Below are 26848 nucleotides of genomic sequence, written 5' to 3'. Positions count from 1 at the left end.
TATTGCATTTTACTTCCCCAATTAATGCAGGGGAAGCTAGCGTGTTGCACAAGGCCACCTTGGCTATCATCATTTCGTTCGTGAACTAGACCGGGCAAACGGGTAACCCGTGCAGATACGGGTAGCCTTTATGAACCCGGAACCCACCCGGGCGGGTACGAGCATACCCGCGGGTAATCCGGCAAATTTAAAGAAAAAATTTTATATATATATATATATATATATATATATATATATATATATATATATATATATATTTACCAAAAGAAATTATACGATGAATGGGTGTATGAACACATAAAGGTGGTACGACGGATGTACGAGCCTTGATATTTAATCCAACAGCAGCTTCTTAACAAGTCAGCTGCTGTTGGATCAAATATCAAGGATGGGATGATGAGTACATGTTTATACGCCCATTCATCATACAATTTTTCATTCACTTTAACTAGTGTATGTTTTGATACAACTAAAGATATCAGTTACATAGTCTGATTCGTTTGACTTGTTTTGTTGGCCCACCCACATAGTCTATTTTTTACTGTTTAGTGTTTAGGCCTTAAAAATAAAAAGTTGAAAACGGAATGGCAGGTACAGGTCCCATTTTGCCAGGTCTAGTTTGAACATGTGTTTGAATCTAAAAAATCTTGGATTTGTTTTAATCTTGGTCGTCGACAATAAGCAAAGATAGGTGGATCTTGACACGTGGACGAATTTTGATGGAACGGTAGCGTCTTTCTTTATTGCTAGCTTTGGTTTGGTTTTAACATGTGCCTACAATTTGCATCAATTTGAACCCAGAAAACCTCGGGTTCATTTAAATCTTGGCTATCACCCATAAGCAGAGACCATGAGATCCTTAACAAGTGGACATATTTTGATGTACTTGAGAGATTCTGGTGGCATACTCGAGATTCCGACGGCGTACTAAATGTGTTTGAACCCAGAAATTTTGGAAGTGTACTTGATATTCCGACGGTGTACTCGAGATTCCGGTGGTGTACTCTATATTCCGGCAGCGTACTTTATATGTTTGAACCTAGAAATTCCAGAAGCATACTCAAGATTCCGGCATTATACTCGATGGCTTGATCTGAAGAAGTTAATACACAAATCAAATACTGGCAACATTCTAGACAATCTTTAAAATTCGCGCACACTTTACATAAGGGAAACAGATTTTAAACATGATAACGTCAACTTTTATTTGAAAACATCAGCATTATCCCCTTTATTTGATGTATATAGAGATACACGTGGAGATGAAGCGATGATTACTTGTGCAATTCCATCTAGGGGTGCAACTTGGGCGGGCTCAACTCGAACCCGACGGGTTCAACCCAGGAAAAGGTCAGGTTGGGTTGAGTTCAGGTCGAGGTCGGGTTGGGTTTTCTCAACCCGGGTTGAGTTTGGGTTGAAGGCTTGGGCAACCCGACCCGAGTGAACCCGATTTTTTTAATAATTTTTTTAAAAATTTTTTAAGCTAAAAATCTCGGGTTTGGTTGGGTTGAAGTCGGGTTTAGCAAAAAGGGTTCCTTAGGTCGGGTCAGGTTGAACCTTATCGAGTTGGAACTCGGGTCGGATCGGGTTCGGGTTGACCAAATGGTTGCTTGGGTTGGGTTCGGATTGGAACCAACCCGACCCGAGTTGCACCCCTAATTCCGTCAGCGTTCCATGCATTAACGGGGAATGAGAAATGCATTAAATGCAGCCTCATTTTCTCATTAAGATGCCTGCACTAAAATAATGAAAAAGGTGCCTGCAAAGAGAATCATGACAAGTACCATCTTCCGCCAAATATGATGAGGCTATCTGAGCTCTGATTATATCAGGAAGGGCATCAGGGTCTTTTTATTCACCCGTTTTTTAAGAATTATGCGTGTTTCGTCATAAGATGAATGGTGCCCGCTTTGCGTACTATGTTGCAATTACAATCGCGTCAACTAAAAGACAAAGTAAGGGGCATAAAAGCCAATAAAAGCATTAAATACACCATGAAAAAGATCAAATCAACGGTGATGTCACACACATTTTTATTTTCTAAACGGATCCTCCTTTTTAAATTTGGGCACAATTATTTTTGGGCAGCGATAAATTCACCCCCTATTTTTCACAATGGACTGTACATGCCACACCCTAGGATGATCCAAACCGTCAATTTGATGGGCCTCCGATCTAGGATCATCCTATGGAAATGATTTTTGGGGCACAACCTATTTACACTGTGGCCCATCAAATGGATGGTTTGGATTATCCAATGGTGTGGGCTGTACAGTCCATTTTAAAAAATAGGGGGGTGAATATGGTAATAGAAGGGTGCAAATTTGTCATTGCCCTTATTATTTGGCAGAAATGATATTTATTTGGCAGAAATGATATTTACACCCTCTTTTTCATTATTTCCCCTAACCAGCAACGTTGAAGAGGTCTAACAAAACCGTGCTTAGCTCGATTCCTATTTTATAAATATGGGCACTATTATGATTTGGTGGAAATGAAATTTATTTCCACCATTTCCCCCAACCAGCAACTTTGAAGAGGTCTACAAAAGCCGTGCTTCGTCCGATTCCTATTTTATAAATTTGGACACTATTAATTATTTGGTGGATATGATATTTACACCCCTTCTTCCACCATTTTCCCAACTAGCACCGTTGAAAGTCTACAAAGTATATAATACATATTATCATGTTGTGTAATATTGTGAGGACCACCACCGTTGAAAGTCTCACATCGCAGAAGGGTGTTGAGGTTTGTCTCGAACTGACTCCCGGTACTGTAATTAGATGAACCCTCACATAAGTAGAACACTGGATTTTCGGCTTTAACGGGGCTTTGGAGGAGCAATAAAACAAGGGTAAAAGGAAGTAAATCAATGAGTTTTGATACATACACCATTTCGAAAGATGGGTGTGTGAGAGAAGGGATAGGCAAGGCGAAGCACACATCGAATGTGAAGAAGGGGAAAATTGGAAGTGTTTGTGGGCCGAACGCGCTTATTGGGGAGATGGGAAAATTCGATGACGAGGAAAAGAATAAGAAACGAGTACAGATCCTATGATGCAACCAGTATAGTTCCTTTCGAAAAATACTGGACTACATGGGCTTGCATAATATAAAACTGGGTTTAACGATCCCATATTTGACTTTGACATTTGATATGCCTTATTTGGGATATGATACACACTCAGTACTCCCTTGTTTCAATGACACTACCCTTTGGGTTAATATTTTTCTAATTAGCTATTAAAGTTGATCTCACAATCAGGTGATCCAAGCCATCCATCAAGTGGAAACCACCTTGGATGATCATGTCCTAAAAGGAAACCCCCAACAACCATGATGGATCTTAGCCATCCAATCCATAACGCAACAACAATATGCACCAGCCATGTATGCAAAAGGTTCTTACCTACACAACAGCCATAAAGTGCTCTTGTGGAGATATTTGTAGTGCTCGTAGAGAGAGAGAGAGAGAGAGAGAGAGAGAGAAGGGTAGATCAGAGATCTTTCTCCAATGACTAGAACTCCACAGATAGAATACAAAGCAATTGTTTACACCTTTTTTGGACTATTTTTAACAGCCTTTAACTACTAATTTGAATAGTGTAAATAATGAGAGAAACAACATCAATAAAACAAAGAAGGGAGTGCAGACATCATTTCCCCAAATTTATTTAGATACCAACGAACAAAAATCCCAATACATTTATATCTTGTTCCTTTAAACAATATGTTATACTTACTGTTCTTGCGACCAAATATACATACTAAAGACATCTTATGCATCCAAACAAGATGTTGAAGAAAATTGCAAATGGAAATAATTTGCCTTGGCTTCTTAAGAAAAATTGAACTTAACTAAAGAGATGTCCAAATTACAACCCTACACTTGTTTATAAGGGTCTTCTATCTCGAGTTGCTGATCAGTAATCTTGATTGTTCAGACTCCCTTGAAGTTAGTGATCCTGATTGTTCAGACTCACTTGCAGTAACACTTGATAGCATATTCGGCATCATCCGGGTCTCAACACAAAATGCAGGCGTGAAGGGATTTGTAAGAGTTATAGAGTTGCTATTGAGCATGAGAACAATTGAAGACATAGCGGGTCTTTCACTTGCATCTTCTTGAACACATAGTAGTCCCATATGAATGCATCGAAACACCTCGTCTCTCGGGTATCGTTCACCAAGTGTTCGATCCACTATATCTAACACGCTTTCTTCTCTCCAATATCGCCATGTCTGTTGAGTCCATAAAAATTGTAAATCCTTGTCTCTAGCTACATAAATGTATTGTCCAGAGAAACTTACAATCTATAAATTAGTACTTACATAGCTTAGAAGGTTTGTAGCGCCGTCAGACTCGTGGAAACCAGCATTCTTCCGGCCAGTTATGATTTCTAGAACTAAAACACCGAAGCTAAATACGTCTGATTTAGTTGAAAATTGCCCATGCATAACGTATTCAGGTGACATATAACCACTGCATGTGTCAACAACCAAATTATGTTTACTTCCTCCGTTTAAATTCAAGAGTGCTAGTAAGACAAATTTTCAATCTATATAAAATTATGTGGAAGGAAATATGGTCCGAGGGATCCCCCTAATTGTTTCAGGTATAGGTCAAGGAGACACAAGTCTCCTTGACCTACTATTCATTTAAGGTCTTGTCGTTCAGTGAGCAGGCACTTATCTGAGTTCAGGAGATTTGAGATCCTCTAGTTGGGATACTCTAGATGTTAATCTAAGATTAAAATGAGAATGAGATTAAATTTTTTAACTTACTATGTTCCGGCAATGCGATTTGTGCAACCATGGGTTTCATCTCCACCAAAAAGTTTTGCCAAACCGAAGTCTGAAATTTTAGGGTTCATGTCTCCATCCATCAAAATATTGCTAGCTTTCAAATCCCGATGAATAATCCTAAGCCGGGAATCTTCATGAAGATACAGAAGCCCTCGAGCAATTCCTTCTATGATCTTGTATCGTCTTTCCCAGTCTAGTAATACTCGTTTGGCCGGATCTGCCTCAAAAAGAAAAAGAAAAAAAGCAGTCAGTGTATATAATTATGTAAAGATATGAGCAAACTGAGGAAACACAATCCGTTGAAGTTTAACCCATATAGATGTTTCTCAAGCACCAACAGAAATTTTTTCAGATCAAATAATGTAAGATTATATAGTTAAATTGACAAGCAGTCTTCTGATAACTGATAACAAAAACTGCTATTAAGTCCTACCAATTCACCAAGACTTGAACATATTAATTAAAGCATCATCATCAAACTTTACCTTAGACAATTAATAAAGCTACTATATGGAATCCTGTTTTGGGTGACTTTCAAACCCTACAGTTAAGTAAATGTTATCAGGGTAATCGCAAAGAGCGTACAAAAGTTCAGTTTGTCAGTGGCATTGTCTTCTTTTTTTTAAAGGTAACTAAGAATTTTATTCCATCATCCCAACTTTAACATAGGGGACAAGTTGTCCCCGGAACATAGTATTTCCGTACAAATGTATTAAAACATACAATTTGTATCCAGGACAATGTTCGCATTAAGTCTCCTCCACTATGGCTGCGTCCCCTATGAGAATAGACTAGCGATCCACACCCGCCTTTGTCAGTGGCATTGTTTTGTTCAGCCAGTTGATGATTGTTTGTCTTTCTCATGGTTTTTCTTTTGGCAGCCGGCTTTATTTGTGACAGAGAGTAAGTGTGCGGAAGCCAAGTTTTAAGTTGCCGGGAATAATTAGATGCGTGGAAAAGAGCTTTGAAAGAGACGAAAATGGTGGCTGATATGATGTTCCTAAGTTCAGAATTCTGAACTAAAGTGTACATTTGGCTCTCGATTGAAGTCAAGCTCTAGCACAAATTAGTGTAGTTGACCCTTGTCTTACAATACCTCACCTATCAGGTCTGTTGTTGAGAAAGTGGGAAAATATGGTAGTCCACAATAGCTTTAGCTTTCCATCCACTTTAGCTAATACCGTCCAACTCAGCCATCAAACATGTTTGATAGTGAATCCACAAGTATTAAAGTATATTCCTATATCACTCGAAATGCTTAAACCGAAGCAATAATTTGAAAGTACTGCTCCTCGAGTCTGATGCATTTTTAATACCTTGTCGTTCACAAATTAAGAAGTCCATGCAAGATTTATGGTTTTGGAATTTCCTCAAATTGTAGGCATGGAACAGTAAATTTCATGCAAGCACAGATAAACCAACAAGACAGCACAATTTCCAAATGGGAAGGTGGCTGGCTATTATCGAATGAAATCATATCCAAGCCTCCCTTCCAAGGTAGCGGTTCTAATTCTCCTTGAATGATAAGCTTGCCGAGGATTCTTTCAATATTTGAAATGATAATAAACAAACATCATTTATACAGGAAAATATCTCCTATGTGACCTCAATGAGAATATACACGGCCGTTTCAACATGAACTGCCATTTGCTTTGGGTTTCTAATGAGTCCTTGCAATAAAAAAATGTGTAGAAACCAACACTAGCAACTAACGCCTTTCAAGTGAATATAGTCAAACGATAACCATGCTTATTCAATTCAGTCAAGGAAAAGCCGTCTGGAGCTGAGGTTGTTCTTCCTCTAAGAACTCAGTCATCCACCAGAATGGAACCGTGCGCAGGTTCATGGACGCAAACGCAAATAGTAATAAACTGTTATGAAATCTGCTCTACCCTTCAAATGTTCCAGTCTGAGCAAATGTTCCACACCTCTTTCACGGAGAAAGAAGATTACTTACAGAAATGAGGATCACTTGCAAATTTTGGTTCAAACTGAATGCAATTAATGGAGGAAAACTCCAACTGACAAAACTCACAAGATATGCTATTTTCAACCACATTCTTGCAAAACGTCTTGCTTTTTTGAGGATTTCGAAACAAAGAGGATGAATTGAGCATGGGGATGCCAAATTTCTTCTACAATTGGAAGGACTGCTTCCAATCTACAAGGAAAAACAAGAAACTAGGAAGAAAGCTTGAACCCCAAGCTTTTATTCTTCCTTGCTCATTTGAATTCAACATAAACGGGATTAAAACCCTAAGTTTCTACTGAAAATTATCAAAAGCTCCCCAAATATAGCCCATTACAAGGTTTAAAACCCTAAACTACCCTTACTTAATGAAATGAGTAAAATGCATATAGAAAGACTAAAATGGCTAAAATACCTCCCAAGTAATGAAACAACTAAACAAAACTACTCTAATGAGCTTTTGAAGGCCAATGTAAAGTCTGCTAAAGGGGATACTCTGCATCAATTAGGAAACTTTCTATGTAGGAAAATTCCTCCCTAGGAAGCTTTCTATATAGGGAGCATGTCCTGTAGTAATGTGCATATTGGGAAATGAAGAACAAAATAGGAAATCACATACGTTTGTAATATAGCAACTTGACTTCTTCACTCATGTAATCACGATCCTAATTTTGGGATCCATTGTAATATAGGATATTGGGATCCACTCATGTATACACATTTGTAAACACAAATGTAATATAGCAAAAATTCAAATCAAACATTCTTTTCATCATTCTTTCTGAACAACCTTGTTTTTCTTTGTCATTACAATACAGTATTTCACCCTCTGTTTTCTTTTATCTTCTCTAAAAAAATTCATTGCTAATGTAGCAAAAAAAAATGATATCTTTGTATGGGGGAGCTGTTTTCTCTTTAAGCAGGAGGCGAAGCTTGTGAAAAATAAGAACCAATATGTTGAGTAAAAACAATAAAACCTTATACAAATATGTTGAGTTAAAAAAACTTATATCTTGATAACTTACCAACTTCTCCAAAAGCCTAAGATGTTGGAGAAAGGCTTTATTTATCTTTTATACTTTTAACACTCCCCCGCACGTGTGGCCCACTTGGCAAACACGTGGCACATGTGGTCCCACTTTGGGCTGACCATCGCATGTGGATTTTTGCTATCCGGGAGGTTTGAACTCGAGACCTTTGGCTCTGATACCATGTTAACTTACCAACTTCTCCAAAAGCTTAAGCTGTTGGAGAAAGGCGTTATTTATATTTTATACTTTAACATATCCAAATCTATTGACTTTGTATACTTAATTTAAACTTGAAACAGAATGACAACACATAAAGGGTGGTTTTGTTTTTTTCCAAAGAGGTACATAAAGGGCTGTTAACTAGAATAACATGGGAAACCTTGCTGCTCTTAGTTCAAATGCGACAGAAGTTGAAAAACTCAGAAACAAAATCAAGATATCTGTGAGAAGGTCACAACCAAATAGAAAGGTGTCAAGGCTGGTGTTAGGCAAGGATTCATAAACAAGCATATATGTGAGTATTCATAAACTCATAAACAAAATCGAGATATCTGTGAGAAGGTCACAAACCAAATAGAAAGGTGTCAAGGCTGGTGTTAGGCAAGTATTCATAAACAAGCATCTTCTCATGGTCCTCTAAGCAGAAACCCAACAACCTTACAAGGTTCTTGTGCTGAAGTTTAGCAACCAACATTATCTCATTTCTCAGTTCTTCTATTCCTTGTGTTGATCTTCCTGAAAGCCTTTTTACAGCTATTTCCCTTCCATCCTTTAGCATACCCTATAGAAAATAGCAACATGATTTAAGGAAACCTCTCTAATTAGGGAAAATTTTGAAACAATACTACTTTCTACAATTTGAAACTGTTGAGATTAATCCTATCTAGTTGAAAATTGTATGGCTCAATGCTAGCTATTTGTTACCTTGTAAACAGGACCAAACCCGCCTTCTCCAAGTTTATTTGCACCAGAGAAGTTATCCGTGGCTGTTTTAAGTGTAGCCAAGCCAAATAATAGTGATTCTGAACATGCAATCTCCTCTTGAACTCCAACATCTATCAAAAAACAAATTTTTAGATAATAACCATAATAATCATCATTTTTATAATCTGTTTCAAACATTAATGTCTCTGCCTTTGGTTTCTTGTTCTTGTCATCTACTTTGCCTCCACAATTCCCTTTCTCTCTCCTTTTGCCACTAGGATAGGCTCTTGTTATAATTTTATGTTTCTCTTTCTTATAACAAAGCACTAACTTCTAAAAGAAGAAAGGAGTTACGGACAGTGAAATTGCAAGCTACTTACTATCAGTTCTTTTCATTGGCTTCCTTTTCCATAACCAGGCGCAAATGATGGCGACCAGAACCAATGTAGAAACCACAACGATGATGATAATAAGAACCATCTTCGATCCATTCTTATTTCCTGCATAAACAGTAAACAAATTCCATATATAAACATAATTTGGCCACCCTCTAGTACCCTAGTGAGACTCCTATGCTGCCATAGCAAGTAAATTAAAAGAAGCTAGCCCTCAATTTAGAAAGGTCAAAATGACAAAAGCTGGTTAAAAGAAAAATGAAAAAGATGACCCAAAATCATTACACAAGCATCCCTACTTTGTTCCTTCTTTTTAAAGATAGACGGTTGTTTCTCTTGAATTAAAAAATACATAATGATTACTGAGAAATCCTTCCATAAACACACCCCCACTTTTTTATGGTGTTTTCAATTTTTTTCATTACATCTCTTTCTTGTGTGTTTTTTTTCCTGATAGGCCTTTCTTCCATAAATCTATTGGGCTTTTTTCTTCTCATCTTTTCCAATCAATTCTGATATTTTTAGATTAATTGGTCCCAAGCTTAATTTCTCCTAAAATTAAAAGTTCAGAAATCTGCATATCTTATATATAACGAGAGAGAGAGAGAGAGAGAGAGAGAGAGAGAGAGAGAGAGAGAGAGAGAGAGAGGGAACAACACTTACGAGAAGGCTCTATAGAAGGAGGCACTGCAACTGTCCCAGGAGGGGGTGGTGATACATCATAGAAGAGATATGTGTCATACCTTATATTACAACTCACACAATAGAAATTCCCTCCAGTTTGATTAGGACAACCGCTCGGAATATTACCGATCATTGTTTCAAGACACGATTGGCAGTCTCCTTGAGACAAATCTCTTGTGCACTGCCCCAAACCATAAAGCCTTGTAAAGTCCCCCACTTTGGTATCCCCTGTGGCTATTTTTGAAGGGTCGGAAGAAGCATTCAACGTCAGATCGCTCATCAAATCTCCTAATCTCCCATTAAAAAGAACTGGGTCGGAAGCGTCCTGTACGCGACATATCCCACGTTGAATCCCACTGTTGAGTTGGGAGAAAAATTGCTGGTTCGAATAGCGTAAGATACAGTTGTAATAGCGAACAACAGCTTGTGTTCGGTTTGGACAGAGTTGGAGAATCTCAACTGAGGCATTTTTTAGGCAAGCCTCGCAATCTTGAGCAGAAGCACCAGACATGCACTGGGAATAGCCATAGACTCTGTTTGGGTCTTCCCCGGAGGTAATATTGTAGAAGGTGTTGAGATTTTGAGCATTATTACCCTGCAGAGAAGGAAGAAGGGCGTTGAGGTTAGTCTCGAACGGACTCCCGGTACTGTAATTAGAGGAGCCACATGAGGTGAAGGTTGGGTCATCGGCTTTAATGGGGCTTTGAAGGAGCAATAACACAAGGGTAAAAGAAAGTAAATTAGTAAGTTTTGGTACAGAAAGATACATCATTTCCTCCAAAAAATGGCTAACACTATGGGAGAGAAACGAGAGCAAGAAGAGGAATAATAATACATCGAAGATTCGAAGGTGAAGAAGCAAGGGAGAAAATGAAAATGTTTGGGGGGGCAACGGCTAACGCACTTATGGCAAAGAGTGGAATATTCAACGAGGAAAAGAATAGTCAAAAACTTCTGAGATTGCGGCCACAGCCTAATTAACCTAATGCCGTGCTTCGACCGAATTCTATTTTATAAAACTTGGGCACAATCTATCTATATGCCACGTGTCACACCCACAGGCCGACAAAGAACGGTACGGACCACGTGATATGTTGATCCAAACCGTCCATGTGATGGAACACAACATAAATAAGTTGTGCCCCAAAAATCATTTCCATAGGCTGATCCTATCCCTCCAATCTATAGATGTTTCCATAATTCCTCTTATCTTAAATCGGATGGTTAAGATCACCCTATAGTTTTTTAATTAAAAAATCATAAAAGAGGGGGGTAAGATCGAAATTATACGGCTCTAATGGGTGCCTTTTAAAAGCATAAAGGAGGGGTAGGATTGAAATTATATGAAATAATGGGTGCCTTTGTTAAAAGCATAAAGGAGGGGTAGGATTGCAATTATATGAGTTGAATGGGGGCATTTGTTCAAAAAAAAAAGTGAAAAAAATGTGAGGTGTAATTCTCACGAATTTTTCAAAAAAATCAAAAAAACTCTCTCTTTTCATCCCGACTTATTATAGTAGATAAGTAAAGCTGAACGTGGGAAGCTGAGGTTGTGCCACGTGTCACACCCACAGCTTCCCAGAATTAAATACCGAATTAATTACTAATTTAAGTAGCCGTGATAGCTTTGTAAAATCGCAATTATGGGAGTACTGGGCAACGCTTCACATTCGGTCTCCACCGCCCTCTCTCTCTCTCTCTCTCATGAGAAAAGTAAGGGATTTTTAAATTTGTTTGGAAATTCTGGATTTAAGCATGCTCCACGCGTCTCTCTCTGTCTCCACGCATAGTCTCCACCGCCTCTCTCTCTCTCTTTCTCTCTCTAAGGAGGGCCATTACGTGTCCTTCTCCCTCACTTTCTCTCCCACGCGTCTCTCCCTAAGCCGTTCATGGTCTGCCTCCTCTATCTCCGTCTTCTCCTCCTTGCCATGCCTCCATCCAATCAAATACTATGGTTCCTCCACAAATTCTGACCTCATCACTAATTTCTCCCTTAATCAAATGGAAAGAGAAAAAAGAGGTGAGTAAAATGCCTGTTTTTCTCTCTTTTCTTTATTAGATGGTGTCTTCTTTTTTGTTGTTTCTAAGGGTAGGTTAGATGTTTTTTGTGATTGATTTTTGGCGTGTAAGGGTTTCTCATTTCTATTTGGTTTTAATACTTTTAAGGCATGCCTTGATTTTTTAGATCATTTGGTGATAATTCTCCTGTTTCAGGAAATTCCCTATAGTCCTTATGGAATGGAGGGAATTAAGGGATGGTTCTCTTGGGACGGAGCAACATTTTGTCCCAAACAAAGAATTTTGGGGAAGAATGGCTCCAAAATAGGGTATTGATTCTGAGTTTATCATAATGTTTTCTTTTTATTACCGTTGTGTAACTGCCATCCATTTCAAAAACTAAAACAATTTGGGGTATATAGCAGTAGATGTGACACTTGAAGGAAGTGTGTTTTCATCTTGCTAAATATTTATAAATTCTATGATCGGATTATTGAAGATGAATGGAATTGATGTTCATTGTCTCCCAATTAGTTAGACTATAATGTTCTTCTAAACTAGAAATCAGCTGTTTTGATATCCTTTTGATGAATTCTATTCATATATTCCCTTATTACATGGATTGGAATTTTGTGATTCCATTGCTTTTGCAGTTCGAGTATCATAATACAGCATTCTATGTTGTCTTACTACCGGACCCAGCGCTAATTATAGACCTATTAATTGGATTTTTTTTTTCATGAGATTGGATGCCTGTTATTTCATCAGAGCTTCTGGCAATTTAAGAGTTTCGATCTGATGGTATTTGATTAATTTCATGGTATTGGAGACTATTCAATAAGGTCATGTCTGCTGTTTATTTATGGGGTAATAGCATTGTGTTCGTTTGCATCTTCATACATATTTGATCATAATTTTTGTACTCTCAGACCTACTGAACTTGCAGTTATTGCAGACCTCTTCCTCTTTACTGCATTCTATGTCGTAGTGTGGCTATCGAACCTTGCGCCAATTATAGACCTGCTAATTGGATTTTTTTTCTTGAGATCGGCTGTCCGCTATTTGATCAGAGCCTCCGACAATTAAAGAGTAAGGAAAGAAACAACACAAATAATATTTGGATACCAGAAATGTGGTTTTCATCTTCTTTTGAGTTTTGCTTCATTCAGAAGTTGGGTGGCCTTCTACGCCTTTGATTTTATGGCCGGTTAGAGGCGTGAAAAGGAACGTTATTTCCAAATTTGCTGAAGCCCTTCCAAAGGAGAACTGCGATAATATGGAAGGAGATGGTATCCATTGCCACCTTACCTTTGCGGCCTATTCTCTCCCATTGTGCTTTTCCCGCTTCTCATTTGAACCCAACATTTCGAAATACTCTCAGGAGGAAACCCATCACCCTCGCAGCCTTTAAAAGTTTTAGAAGAACCCTCTCAGCTGATTGGAATCTCTCCGCCTCTGCTGGGCAGTGGATGCCCCAAATTGAAAAGCTCGATATCACCTGCGTGCTCCAATGGCAGTGAATTGTCTTCTTGGCCTCCTAGGTTTGTTGTTCTCCTTTATAATCTTCTCTCGCATTATATTTTAGTTATATTATCTTAAGTTCCAAAGTTCATGGTTGCTGTTTTCTTTTCTTATTTCCTTACTTTTAGCTTTATTTACTGTTTAGAGATGTAAAATGGGTGGCTTTTCAACAACCGAATTTATTGTCACTGTTTTAATTTTAATTATTGAATATTAGGAGTGTCTCTTTGAGATGTGATGCTTTCCGTCCTGTATTTTTACGTTAATGCAGAAATTTTGAAGTAATGTTTGAAAATTTTGGAATAGGTAGGGCATAAAGTCAGATTGGAAAGATTGGATTTGGTTCGAGATAAATACCCATTGAGAAAATACAACTTTTGGATGTTTTGGAAGATTTGAGATTGATTTTGTTAGTCAAAAGGGTAGAGTCCTTAATTATGAAGAAGGATATTGCAGTGCAAATAGTAGAGAAACCATTTTGTTAATAGGTTTTCACTTTTTTTTATTTTTTTTTACTTTTTTTTCTTATACTGAGGTTATCGCTCCCGTATGGAATCTCATGCTTAGTATGCTCACTCACTCCCAATCCTGCTTCTTTGCTGCCTTTGGTTTTAAATTACAGTTCTACAATTCACGCTATTTTGGTGAATAAACAAGTTTACATGTTATATATACATGAAACTAATCTACAAAGTATATAATACATCTTATTATATTGTGTAATATTGTGAGGACCACCACCCAAGAGACCTCGAACTGACTCCCGGTACTGTAATTAGATGAACCCTCACATAAGTAGAACACTGGATTTTCGGCTTTAACGGGGCTTTGGAGGAGCAATAAAACAAGGGTAAAAGGAAGTAAATCAATGAGTTTTGATACAGAAAGATACACCATTTCGAAAGATGGGTATGTGAGAGAAGGGATAGCAAGGAGAAGCGCACATCGAATGTGAAGAAGGGGAAAATTGGAAGTGTTTGTGGGGCGAACGCGATTATTGGGGAGATGGGAAAATTCGATGACGAGGAAAAGAATAAGAAACGAGTACAGATCCTATGATGCAACCAGTACAGATCCTTTCGAAAAATACTGGACTACATTGGCTTGCATAATATAAAACTGGGTTTAACGATCCCATATTTGACTTTGACATTTGATATGCCTTATGTGGGATATGATACACACTCACTCCCTTGTTTCAATGACACTACCTTTGGGTTAATATTTTTCTAATTAGCTATTAAAGTTGATCTCACAATCAGGTGATCCAAGCCATTCATCAAGTGGAAACCACCTTGGATGATCATGTCCTAAAAGGAACCCCCAACAACCATGATGGATCTTAGCCATCCAATCCATAATGCAACAACAATATGCACCAGCCATATAGGCAAAAGGTTCTTACCTACACACCAGCCATAAAGTGCTCTTGTGGAGATATTTGTAGTGCTCGGAGAGAGAGAGAGAGAGAGAGAGAGAGAGAGAGAGAGAGAGAGAGAGGGTAGATCAGAGATCTTTCTCCAATGACAAGAGCTCCAAAGATAGAATACAAAGCAATTTTTTACACCTTTTTTGGACTATTTTTAACAGCCTTTAACTACTAATTTGAATAGTGTAAATAATGAGAGAAACAACATCAATAAAACAAACAAGGGAGTGCAGACATCATTTCCCCAAATTTATTTAGATACCAATGAACAAAAATCCCAATATAATTATATCTTGTTCCTTTAAACAATATGTTATACTTACTGTTCTTGCGACCAAATATACAAACTAAAGACATCTTATGCATCCAAACAAGATGTTGAAGAAAATTGCAAATGGAAATAATTTGCCTTGGCTTCTTAAGAAAAATTGAACTTAACTAAAGAGATGTCCAAATTACAACCCTACACTTGTTTATAAGGGTCTTCTATCTCGAGTTGCTGATCAGTAATCTTGATTGTTCAGACTCCCTTGAAGTTAGTGATCCTGATTGTTCAGACTCACTTGCAGTAACACTTGATAGCATATTCGGCATCATCCGGGTCTCAACACAAAATGCAGGCGTGAAGGGATTTGTAAGAGTTATAGAGTTGCTATTGAGCATGAGAACAATTGAAGACATAGCGGGTCTTTCACTTGCATCTTCTTGAACACATAGTAGTCCCATATGAATGCATCGAAACACCTCGTCTCTCGGGTATCGTTCGCCAAGTGTTCGATCCACTATATCTAACACTCTTTCTTCTCTCCAATATCGCCATGTCTGTTGAGTCCATAAAAATTGTAAATCCTTGTCTCTAGCTACATAAATGGATTGTCCAGAGAAACTTACAATCTATAAATTAGTACTTACATAGCTTAGAAGGTTTGTAGCGCCGTCAGACTCGTGGAAACCAGCATTCTTCCGGCCAGTTATGATTTCTAGAACTAAAACACCGAAGCTAAATACGTCTGATTTAGTTGAAAATTGCCCATGCATAACGTATTCAGGTGACATATAACCACTGCATGTGTCAACAACCAAATTATGTTTACTTCCTCCGTTTAAATTCAAGAGTCTAGTAAGACAATTTTCAATCTATATAAAATTATGTGGAAGGAAATATGGTCCGAGGGATCCCCCTAATTGTTTCAGGTATAGGTCAAGGAGACACAAGTCTCCTTGACCTACTGAGACACAAGTCTCCTTGACCTACTATTCATTTAAGGTCTTGTCGTTCAGTGAGCAGGCACTTATCTGAGTTCAGGAGATTTGAGATCCTCTAGTTGGGATGCTCTAGATGTTAATCTAAGATTAAAATGAGAATGAGATTAAAATTTTTAACTTACTATGTTCCGGCAATGCGATTTGTGCAACCCTGGGTTTCATCTCCACCAAAAAGTTTTGCCAAACCGAAGTCTGAAATTTTAGGGTTCATGTCTCCATCCATCAAAATATTGCTAGCTTTCAAATCCCGATGAATAATCCTAAGCCGGGAATCTTCATGAAGATACAGAAGCCCTCGAGCAATTCCTTCTATGATCTTGTATCGTCTTTCCCAGTCTAGTAGTACCCGTTTGGCCGGATCTGCCTCAAAAAAAAAGAAGCAGTCAGTGTATATAATAGTGTAAAGATATGATCAAACTGAGGAAACATAATCCGTTGAAGTTTAACCCATATAGATGTTTCTCAAGCACCAACAGAAATTTTTTCAGATCAAATAATGTAAGATTATATAGTTAAATTGGCAAGCAGTCTTCTGATAACCGATAACAAAAACTGCTATTAAGTCCTACCAATTCACCAAGACTTGAACATATTAATTAAAGCATCATCATCAAACTTTAGCTTAGACAATTAATAAAGCTACTATATGGAATCCTGTTTTGGGTGACTTTTTAAGTAAATGTTGTCAGGGTAATTGCAAAGAGCGTACAAAAGTTCAGTTTGTCAGTGGCATTGTCTTCTTTTTTTTTAAAAGGTAACTAAGAATTTTATTCCATCAACCCAACTTTAACATAGGGGACAAGTTGTCCCCGGAACATAGTATTTCCGTACAAATGTATTAAAACATACAATCTGTATCCAGGACAATGTTCGCATTAAGTCTCCTCCACTATGGCTGCGTCCCCTAAGAGAATAGACTAGCGATCCACACCCGTCTTTGTCAGTGGCATTGTTTTGTTCAGCCAGTTGATGATTGTTTGTCTTTCTCATGGTTTTTCTTTTGGCAGCCGGATTTATTAGTGACAGAGCGTAAGTGTGCGGAAGCCAAGTTTTAAGTTGCCGGAATAATTAGATGCGTGGAAAAGAGCTTTGAAAGAGATGAAAATGGTGGCTGATATGATGTTCCTATGTTCAGAATTCTGAACTAAAGTGTACATTTGGCTCTCGATTGAAGTCAAGCTCTAGCACAAATTAGTGTAGTTGACCCTTGTCTTACAATACCTCACCTATCAGGTCTGTTGTTGAGAAAGTGGGAAAATATGGTAGTCCACAATAGCTTTAGCTTTCTATCCACTTTAGCTAATACCGTCCAACTCAGCCATCAAACCTGTTTGATAGTGAATCCACAAGTATTAAAGTATATTCCTATATCACTCGAAATGCTTAAACCGAAGCAATAATTTGAAAGTACTGCTCATCGAGTCTGATGCATTTTTAATACCTTGTCATTCACAAATTAAGAAGTCCATGCAAGATTTGTGGTTTTGGAATTTCCTCAAATTGTAGGCATGGAACACTAAATTCCATGCAAACACAGATAAACCAACAAGACAGCACAATTTCCAAATGGGAAGGTGGCTGGCTATTATGGAATGAAATCATATCCAAGCCTCCCCTCCAAGGCAGCGGTTCTAATTCTCCTTGAATGATAAGCTTGCCAAGGATTCTTTCAATATTTGAAATGGTAATAAACAAACATCATTTATACAGGAAAATATCTCCTATGTGACCTCAATGAGAATATACATGGCCGTTTAAACATGAACTGCCATTTGCTTTGGGTTTCTAATGAGTCAATGCAATAATAAGATGTGTAGAAACCACCACTAGCAACTAACAGCTTTCACGTGAATATAGTCAAACGATAACCATGCTTATTCAATTCAGTCAAGGAAAAAACGTCTGGAGCTGAGGTTGTTCTTCCACTAAGAACTCAGTCATCCACCACAATGGAACCTTCTCAGGTTCATGGACGCAAACGCAAACAGTAATAAACTGTTACGAAATCTGCTCTATCCTTCAAATGTTCCAGTTTGGGCAAATGTTCCACACCTCTTTCACGGAGAAAGAAGATTACTTACAGAAATGAGGATCACTTGCAAATTTTGGTTCAAACTGATTGCAATTAATGGAGGAAAACTCCAACCGACAAAAGTCACAAGGTATGCTATTTTCAACCACATTCTTGCAAAATGTCTTGCTTTTTTGAGGATTTTGAAACAAAGAGGCTAAATTGAGCATGGGGATGCCAAATTTCTTCTACAATTGGAAGGACTGCTTCCAATCTACAAGGAAAAACAAGAAAGGAAGAAGGCTTGAACCCCAAGCTTTTATTCTTCCTTGCTCATTTGAATTCAACATAAAAGGGATTAAAACCCTAAGTTTCTAATGAAAATTATCAAAAGCTCCCCAAATATAGCCCATTACAAGGTTTAAAACCCTAAACTACCCTTACTTAATGAAATGACTAAAATGCACATAGAAAGACTAAAATGGCTAAAATACCTCCTAAGTAATGAAACAACTAAACAAAACTACTCTAATGAGCTTTTGAAGGCCAATGTAAAGTTTGCTAAAGGGGATACTCTACATCAATTAGGAAACTTTCTATGTAGGAAAATTCCTCCCTAGGATGCTTTTTATATAGGGAGCATGTCCTGTAGTAATGTGCATATTGGGAAATGAAGAACAAAATAGGAAATCACATACGTTTGTAATATAGCAACTTGACTTCTCCACTCATGTAATCACGATCCTAATTTTGGGATCCATTGTAATATAGGATTGTTATATACGCATTTGTAAACACAAATGTAATATAGCAAAAATTCAAATCAAACATTCTTTTCATCATTCTTTCTGAGCAACCTTGTTTTTCTTTGTCATTACGATACAGTATTTTACCCTCTGTTTTCTTTTATCTTCTCTAAAAAAATTCATTCCTAATGTAGCAAAAAAAAATGATATCTTTGTATGGTGGAGCTGTTTTCTCTTTAAGCAGGAGGCGAAGCTTGTGAAAAATAAGAACCAATATGTTGAGTAAAAACAATAAACCTTATACAAATATGTTGAGTAAAAAAAACTTATATCTTGATAACTTACTAACTTCTCCAAAAGCCTAAGATGTTGGAGAAAGGTTTTATTTATCTTTTATAATTTTAACACTCCCCCGCACGTGTGGCCCACTTGGCAAACACGTGGCACATGTGGTCCCACTTTGGGCCGACCATCGCATGTGGATTTTTGCTATCCGGGAGGTTTGAACTCGAGACCTTTGGCTCTAATACCATGTTAACTTACCAACTTCTCCAAAAGCTTAAGCTGTTGGAGAAAGGTGTTATTTATATTTTATACTTTAACATATCCAAATCTATTGACTTTGTATACTTAATTTAAACTTGAAACAGAATGACAGACACATAATGGGTGGTTTTTTTTTTTTTTTCCAAAGGTGTACATAAAGGGTTGTTAACTAGAATAACATGGGAAACCTTGCTGCTCTTAGTTCAAATGAGACAGAAGTTGAAAAACTCATAAACAAAATCAAGATATCTGTGAGAAGGTCACAACCAAATAGAAAGGTGTCAAGGCTGGTGTTAGGCAAGTATTCATAAACAAGCATATATGTGAGTATTCATAAACTCATAAACAAAATCGAGATATCTGTGAGAAGGTCACAAACCAAATAGAAAGGTGTCAAGGCTGGTGTTAGGCAAGTATTCATAAACAAGCATCTTCTCATGGTCCTCAGTCCTCTAAGCAGAAACCCAACAACCTTACAAGGTTCTTGTGCTGGAGTTTAGCAACCAACATTATCTCATTTCTCAGTTCTTCTATTCCTTGTGTTGATCTTCCTGAAAGCCTTTTTACAGCTATTTCCCTTCCATCCTTTAGCATACCCTATAGAAAATAGCAACATGATTTAAGGAAACCTCTCTAATTAGGGAAACATTTAAAACAATACTACTTTCTACAATTTGAAACTGTTGAGATTAATCCTATCTAGTTGAAAATTGTATGGCTCAATGCTAGCTATTTGTTACCTTGTAAACAGGACCAAACCCGCCTTCTCCAAGTTTATTTGCACCAGAGAAGTTATCCGTGGCTGTTTTAAGTGTAGCCAAGCCAAATAATAGTGATTCTGAACATGTAATCTCCTCTTGAACTCCAACATCTATCAAAAAACAATTTTTTTAGATAATAACCATAATAATCATCATTTTTATAATCTGTTTCAAACATTAATGTCTCTGCCTTTGGTTTCTTGTTCTTGTCATCTACTTTGCCTCCACAATTCCCTTTCTCTCTCCTTTTGCCACTAGGATAGGCTCTTGTTATAATTTTATGTTTCTCTTTCTTATAACAAAGCACTAACTTCTAAAAGAAGAGAGGAGTTACGGAAAGTGAAATTGCAAGCTACTTACTATCAGTTCTTTTCATTGGCTTCCTTTTACATAACCAGGCGCAAATGATGGCGACCAGAACCAATGTAGAAACCACAACGATGATGATAATAAGAACCATCTTCGATCCATTCTTATTTCCTGCATAAACAGTAAGCAAATTCCATATATAAACATAATTTGGCCACCCTCTAGTACCCTGGTGAGACTCCTATGCTGCCATAGCAAGTAAATTAAAAGAAGCTAGCCCTCAATTTAGAAAGGTCAAAATGACAAAAGCTGGTTAAAAGAAAAATGAAAAAGATGACCCAAAGTCATTACACAAGCATCCCTACTTTTTTCCTTCTTTTTAAAGATAGACGGTTGCTTCTCTTGAATTAAAAAATACATAATGATTACTGAGAAATCCTTCCATAAACACACCCCCACTTTTTTATGGTGTTTTCAATTTTTTTCATTACATCTCTTTCTTGTGTGTTTTTTTTTCCTGATAGGCCTTTCTTCCATAAATCTATTGGGCTTTTTTCTTCTCACCTTTTCCAATCTATTCTGATATTTTTAGATTAATTGGTCCCAAGCTTAATTTCTTCTAAAATTAAAAGTTCAGAAATCTGCATATCTTATAGAATGGCTGGTGCACAGGCGAAGATCAGCCAATGGAATGGCTGATATCTTAGCCAAGGAGGGTGTTGACGTCCCTGTAACTCATGTTATTTCCTTCACTGAGAGAGTAATCGCTTCATTTCTGGGACATCTTGTCCCCTGTATTTTATTCATATCAATAAATCTTTGTTACCTTTCAATAAAAAGAAATCTGCATATCTTATATATAATGAGAGAGAGAGAGAACTAAATAAGAAAGGAAGGAACAACACTTACCAGAAGGCTCTATAGAAGGAGGCACTGCAACTGTCCCAGGAGGGGGTGGTGAGGCATCATAGAAGAGATATGTGTCATACCTTATATTACAACTCACACAATAGAAATTCCCTCCAGTTTGATTAGGACAACCGGTCGGAATATAACTGATCATTGTTTGAAGACACGATTGGCAGTCTCCTTGAGACAAATCTCTGTACGCGACATGCTTGAAGTTGAATACCATTATTAACTTGAGAGAAAAATTGCTGGTTCGAATAGCGTAAGATACAGTTGTAATAGCGAACAACAGCTTGTGTTCGGTTTGGACAGAGTTGGAGAATCTCAACTGAGGCATTTTTTAGGCAAGCCTCGCAATCTTGAGCAGAAGCACCAGACATGCACTGGGAATAGCCATAGACTCTGTTTGGGTCTTCCCCGGAGGTAATATTGTAGAAGGTGTTGAGATTTTGAGCACTATTACCCTGCAGAGAAGGAAGAAGGACGTTGAGGTTAGTCTCGAACGGACTCCCGGTACTGAAATTAGAGGAGCCACATGAGGTGAAGGTTGGGTCATCGGCTTTAATGGGGCTTGGAAGGAGCAATAACACAAGGGTAAAAGAAAGTGAATTAGTAAATTTTGGTACAGAAAGATCCATCATTTCCTCCAAAAAATGGCTAATACTATGGGAGAGAAACGAGAGCAAGAAGAGGAATAATACATCCAAGGTGAAGAAGAAAGGGAGAAAATGAAAATGTTTGGGGGCCCAACGGCTAACGCGCGGCTTATGGCAAAGAGTGGAACAATCAACGAGGAGTTTAACAATAGTAAAAAACTTATGAGATGGCCACAGCCTAAATAAATTTAAGCAACCTAATGCCGTGCTTCGACCGAATTCTATTTTATAAATTTGGGCACAATTATTATGTATTTTGATTTTGATGATGGCACTCCTCACTTAATTAAAAGGACAATAGGGCCCGCACCAGAGGATGATCCAAACCGTCCATTAGATGGGCCACAGCCTAAATAGGTAGTGCCCCAAAAATCATGTCCATAGGTTGATACTAACCCTCCGATTTGTATGTTAGAGAGTTGATCCTAACCCTCTATAGATCGGAGGGTTAGGATCAACCTATGGAAATAATTTTTGCGGCACAACCTATTTAGGCTGTGGCCCATCTAATGGGCAGTTTGGATCATCCTATGGTGAGGGTCATACCGTACTTTTAATTAAGTGAGGAGTGCTATCATAAAAAAATAGTAGTGCTGATACCATTTCCCTTTATTATAAATTTAAGCACTTTCAACCAGTTGTCATTAGGGGTGGCAAAGGTTCGGTTTCGGTTCAGTTCGACCCCCAAACCGAACCGAACCGAACCGAAATTTGAATCGGTTTGGTTATACCAAACCAAAACTGAACCAAAACTGAATTTTCGGTTGGGTTTCGGTTCGGTTCCGCCAATTTTACCACCCCTTACTCATAATAATTGGAAATATTTGGTTTCGGTTCGGTTTGATCCCCAAACCGAACCAAACCGAAATTTGAATCGGTTTGGTTTAACCAAACCGAAACCGAATTTTCGGATCGGTTTAGGCTCAGGTTCGGTTCGGCCAATTTTGCCACCCCTTGTTGTCATACTTGATACAATATTATTATTTGGTGGAAATAATATTCACACCCATCCTTTTCCCCCATTTCCCCAGATAGCAACGTTGAAGATGTCTCACATGTTACTAATAAAAGGTGACGATTACAGTTTTGTGGGATGAGTTGATCTCGGTTCTCGGTTGTGTTATTTGTAGAGGAATGATAAACTCAGGGGCTCCGTTGCAAAAATGAGGTGAAAGGGCACCCTATTGGCTGCACATCACCGATGTGCCCTTTCACCTTTTTTGCAAGGGCGCTTTTCACTTGTTGAAATTTGGGAGATGATATTTTCACCCCCTGCATTACGTGCACACACCCCTTATAACCCGATTTGACCTGAAAAGTGGGCAACTTTATGTCAAATCACGTTATAAGGGGGGTGGCAAGTACTGCTGGGGTGTGTGAAAATATCATCACCTTTGAATTTTTTATTTGAAATGGTGAGATTTCATTAATAATAGCAGCCACCACACCAAGGCGGTCATGGCAGCAAGAAAGAACATGCAAAAGATAGTCACACACAAAACTTCTCAAGGGGAAGGAAATCAAATATTTCTAGCGATCCTCTAGCGACTCCTTCGCGAGCAAGGCGGTCCACCCCTCCATTCGCGGACCTCCTAACGTGATTACGAACCAAGTGACCCTGTCCATAATCTCATCAATAAGCTTGGGAAATCTCCATGGGTGGGGAGATCAGCCTTCCAACCATCTAATGACATTGAGAGAGTCACCCTTCACTATGAGTCAGTCAATCTCTTTAACTAATCTTGATCCCTTTGAATTGCTCTCGCTTCTACTTCATTAGAGTCCTTGAACCCAATCGGACATTACAAGGCCCACTTATTGATGTTGCTCTCGTCTCTTACAACACCTCCTATGCCTGCCATCAAAATTTAGGTTCAACCATCCTTGGTTAGGGGGAGACCACCTAGGGGATGCTTCTCGTCACAATCCTTGATGTTGTAAATCTCCTTCAACACCTTCTTATATATGAGGCCAAATACAATGCAAATGTGGGGAGAACTTTAGCCCAAGACAAGACAAAAGAGATGATCCTAGAGAAGGAAAATGAGGCACTTTTAATTGCATTTTTAAGGGTACGGGCATTTCTCTCTTTCCAAATCACCAAAATGGTGGCCATCAAGGACAAGTTCCATAAAGTTTTACCCTTGAAAGGCAAAGAAGCAGAAGACCAACAAAGAAGGAGATCTAAAAGGTGAGCTGGAAACACACTGGAAATTTCAAATTTGCCCAAAATTTTACACCAAATCTAACAGGCATGCCTGCAATGGAAAAACATGTCGTCCACTGTCTCGCCTAATCTCACACAAAGAATGCAGTGCTTAACAAGGAGCATGTGCCAGCGTCGAAGGTGATCTATGGTTTGAAGCTTGCTCTGAAATGCCGACCAACTAAATACATCAACTCTAAGGTGTGATGGAATGCTCCATACCATGGAAAGCCGTGATGGAGGGGAAGAAGGAGCCAGATGATAGTAAAATGATTTGACTGTATAAACCAAAAGCATTCAAGATCCAAATCCTTTGATCTTCTCCATGCTTCCCAATATAGTGAGATTCCAATAAATGGATTAACGAGGTCAACCTTAGCTCTCCACTTCCCAATCAAAGAACTTCCCTCTAAAGTCAATTTTCCATGAAATCCAAGCTATCTCCTTCTCTCTTAAAACATTCCTTAGCTCTAGCATTCATCTTATTTGTATTACTTTCTCCTAAGTTGAAAATAGATTGTCCCTCATGAACTTATAATTTTAAGCATATCCAAGTAAAGCTTACGTGATTGTGTGTCTGCATATTTCCATTACTTTGTGTGTTATTAGATCGGCTCTGGCCATTTGGTTTTCTACAGTTACAAAGTTTGGATTTGAAAATAAATCCAGGAGGCAAAATGTTCAAAAAAGACAAAAATTTGGGAAAAATTTAGGACAATGCAAGTCTTGTCCTACATAAAACTTACAACACATAATTTTTTCCTAAATAAGATAAAAATGCATAGTAAAGTTTGGCTTGAATCAGATAGTAAAGTGCTAATAGATGTGATTAATACCAAGAAGGATCCACCATGGTCTATATATATATATATATATATATATATATATATATATATATATATATATATATATATATTACTGGCAGGAACTTCAAGATCTTCTTCTAGATATTAAGCCAAGGATATCTCATCAATATAGAGAGGCTAACCAAGTAGCTGACTCCCTTGTGAATTTTGCTTGTGACAATAAAGGTAATAGCACGTTCTATCAATTGGGAGACCTCCCTAGATTGGCTAGGGGTGCTATGAGGTGTGATTTTCTAGGTATTCCTAGCATTCGAACTATGTGGGTTTTTTTTTCTCTGTTTGTTTGGTTTGAGGTAAGGTGCTATGTCCCCCTCATGTATTTTTTTCATTCATCAAAAAAATGTAAGGTGCTGGCCAAAAAAAATGCATGGAAGGATGGTTAAGTGCATATGTTTGTTAGCTTAGGATGTGAGTTCAATTTTTAATATAATTTCTTTTTCATTAATTTGAATTTCTCATATGATTTTCTAGCAAAATGTTAGACTGATTAATTATTCATAAAATCTGCATTTATTTTGGAAAAATAGGTTTAATTAAGAAAACACTAGACTTTTTGAACAATTTGGATATAAAACATGGTGCCCAAAAGTCGTATATTTTCAAAATTTGTAATTGTTCAAAGAATTGTGTAACTATACTGTTATCCACATGCTAGTTCTCTAATCAATGGTTATGAATGTCTGGTTGGAGTAATTTTCACATTATGCCAACTATCTACAAAGTGAGGATATCCGAACGAAGGGTTCGGATCACAGTGACACCATGTAGGTAGGCTTGCTCGAAGCTTGTCCTAAATTGATTTAATGTCCTTTCATTCACCTTAGGCTGTGTTTGGAATTGGATTACCAGAATTAGGTGTCAGGATCGGGATCTAATTCCAGTCCAGCTCTATTCAAGCACTTGGTTAAAAAAGAATGGAATCAAGGGCATGGAATTATATAGAGCAAGGAAAGTGCTGAAATCTGTTCCCCACCCCGAGAGGTGGTATTCTTATTCTACCTTGGTCGAAACGGAAATGGGAATCAGATATGATGTCGGTTCAAGCACAGCCCTAAGAGCTTTGAGTGGTTGACAAATTCATGAGAAGCTGTGAAAATATATAATAGGTTCTTTTAAATTGTTTATGTGCTGAATACACCATATTCATTTGTCTAATATACTCTAGTTCTATGAAGCATGTAAGGAAGGTTTTATCCTCCACCATTGAAAATCACATCAATAGAAAATTACTACCTCTAAGTCATGATGCCCACTATAATTAATGAAATCACTTTTTCAAAGAACCTTAAAAACATTACTAAGTTCTTAATACTAAAAGAGAATGGGTGTCAACTAAAATATGTTTCCTCAACTTTCCACATATTATAGAACATTTCTTGAAAAAATCTCATGTGGATTCTCTCCAAATGGGCTGCAACTTGCAACCCAATTCCATTTTGATGGCTGCATTGTTTGAGAAGCGGTCGTGGTACGTAAGAAACTAGAGAACTCCATGATTCCCATCTCTTGTAGATGCTTCCCAGCAAAGCTTCATTGGGTTTTGTATACCTAAGAATAAAGACCATGCTGCTTCCCACATGGAGGAACAAATCAAACCATAAAATATTTTGGCTTTTGCAACGCAGGAAAAGCAAATGATCGAATTGCTGAGGTTGCCACTTTACCAATTTAATGTTTTTTTAATGACTTTGAATTAGTAAAAGTTCTAGAGAGAGAGTAATTTAAAATTCTTGCATATAAATTTACATGATTTGGTAGGCAATTCTGCGGAGAGTCATTTCACGGGTCATTTTTGGAGTAGATAACAGCCAC

The 26848-nt window shown here is 37.8% G+C and overlaps 1 long non-coding RNA gene and 2 pseudogenes across 3 annotated transcripts; 1 reads left to right on the top strand and 2 right to left on the bottom strand.

The window, feature by feature from the left end:
* Positions 1-3498: 3498 nt before the first annotated feature.
* On the bottom strand, positions 3499-10723 carry LOC143883999 (cysteine-rich receptor-like protein kinase 25; annotated as a pseudogene). Its single transcript, XR_013252630.1, has 7 exons — positions 9792-10723; positions 9114-9233; positions 8734-8864; positions 8380-8590; positions 4789-5026; positions 4336-4486; positions 3499-4245 (listed from the first exon to the last, which is right to left on the bottom strand). The product of XR_013252630.1 is annotated as a cysteine-rich receptor-like protein kinase 25 (transcript).
* Positions 10724-11464: 741 nt separating this feature from the next.
* LOC143883996 (uncharacterized) lies at positions 11465-13562 on the top strand. Its single transcript, XR_013252628.1, has 3 exons — positions 11465-11832; positions 12027-12139; positions 12757-13562. It is a non-coding gene; the product is annotated as an uncharacterized LOC143883996 (long non-coding RNA).
* A 1463-nt stretch (positions 13563-15025) lies between these two features.
* On the bottom strand, positions 15026-22050 carry LOC143883995 (cysteine-rich receptor-like protein kinase 25; annotated as a pseudogene). The gene is made up of 7 exons (XR_013252627.1): positions 21309-22050; positions 20451-20570; positions 20070-20200; positions 19709-19926; positions 16149-16386; positions 15673-15823; positions 15026-15582 (listed from the first exon to the last, which is right to left on the bottom strand). The product of XR_013252627.1 is annotated as a cysteine-rich receptor-like protein kinase 25 (transcript).
* Positions 22051-26848: the final 4798 nt, after the last annotated feature.

This window comes from Tasmannia lanceolata, unplaced genomic scaffold (assembly GCF_043159265.1).
Source record: "Tasmannia lanceolata isolate RefF3 unplaced genomic scaffold, GAP_Taslan_0.1 ptg000008l, whole genome shotgun sequence".
Taxonomy (NCBI): Eukaryota; Viridiplantae; Streptophyta; class Magnoliopsida; order Canellales; family Winteraceae; genus Tasmannia; species Tasmannia lanceolata.
The sequence above is the reverse complement of the archived record's forward strand: the minus strand, read 5'-3'. Positions and strand labels throughout refer to the sequence as shown.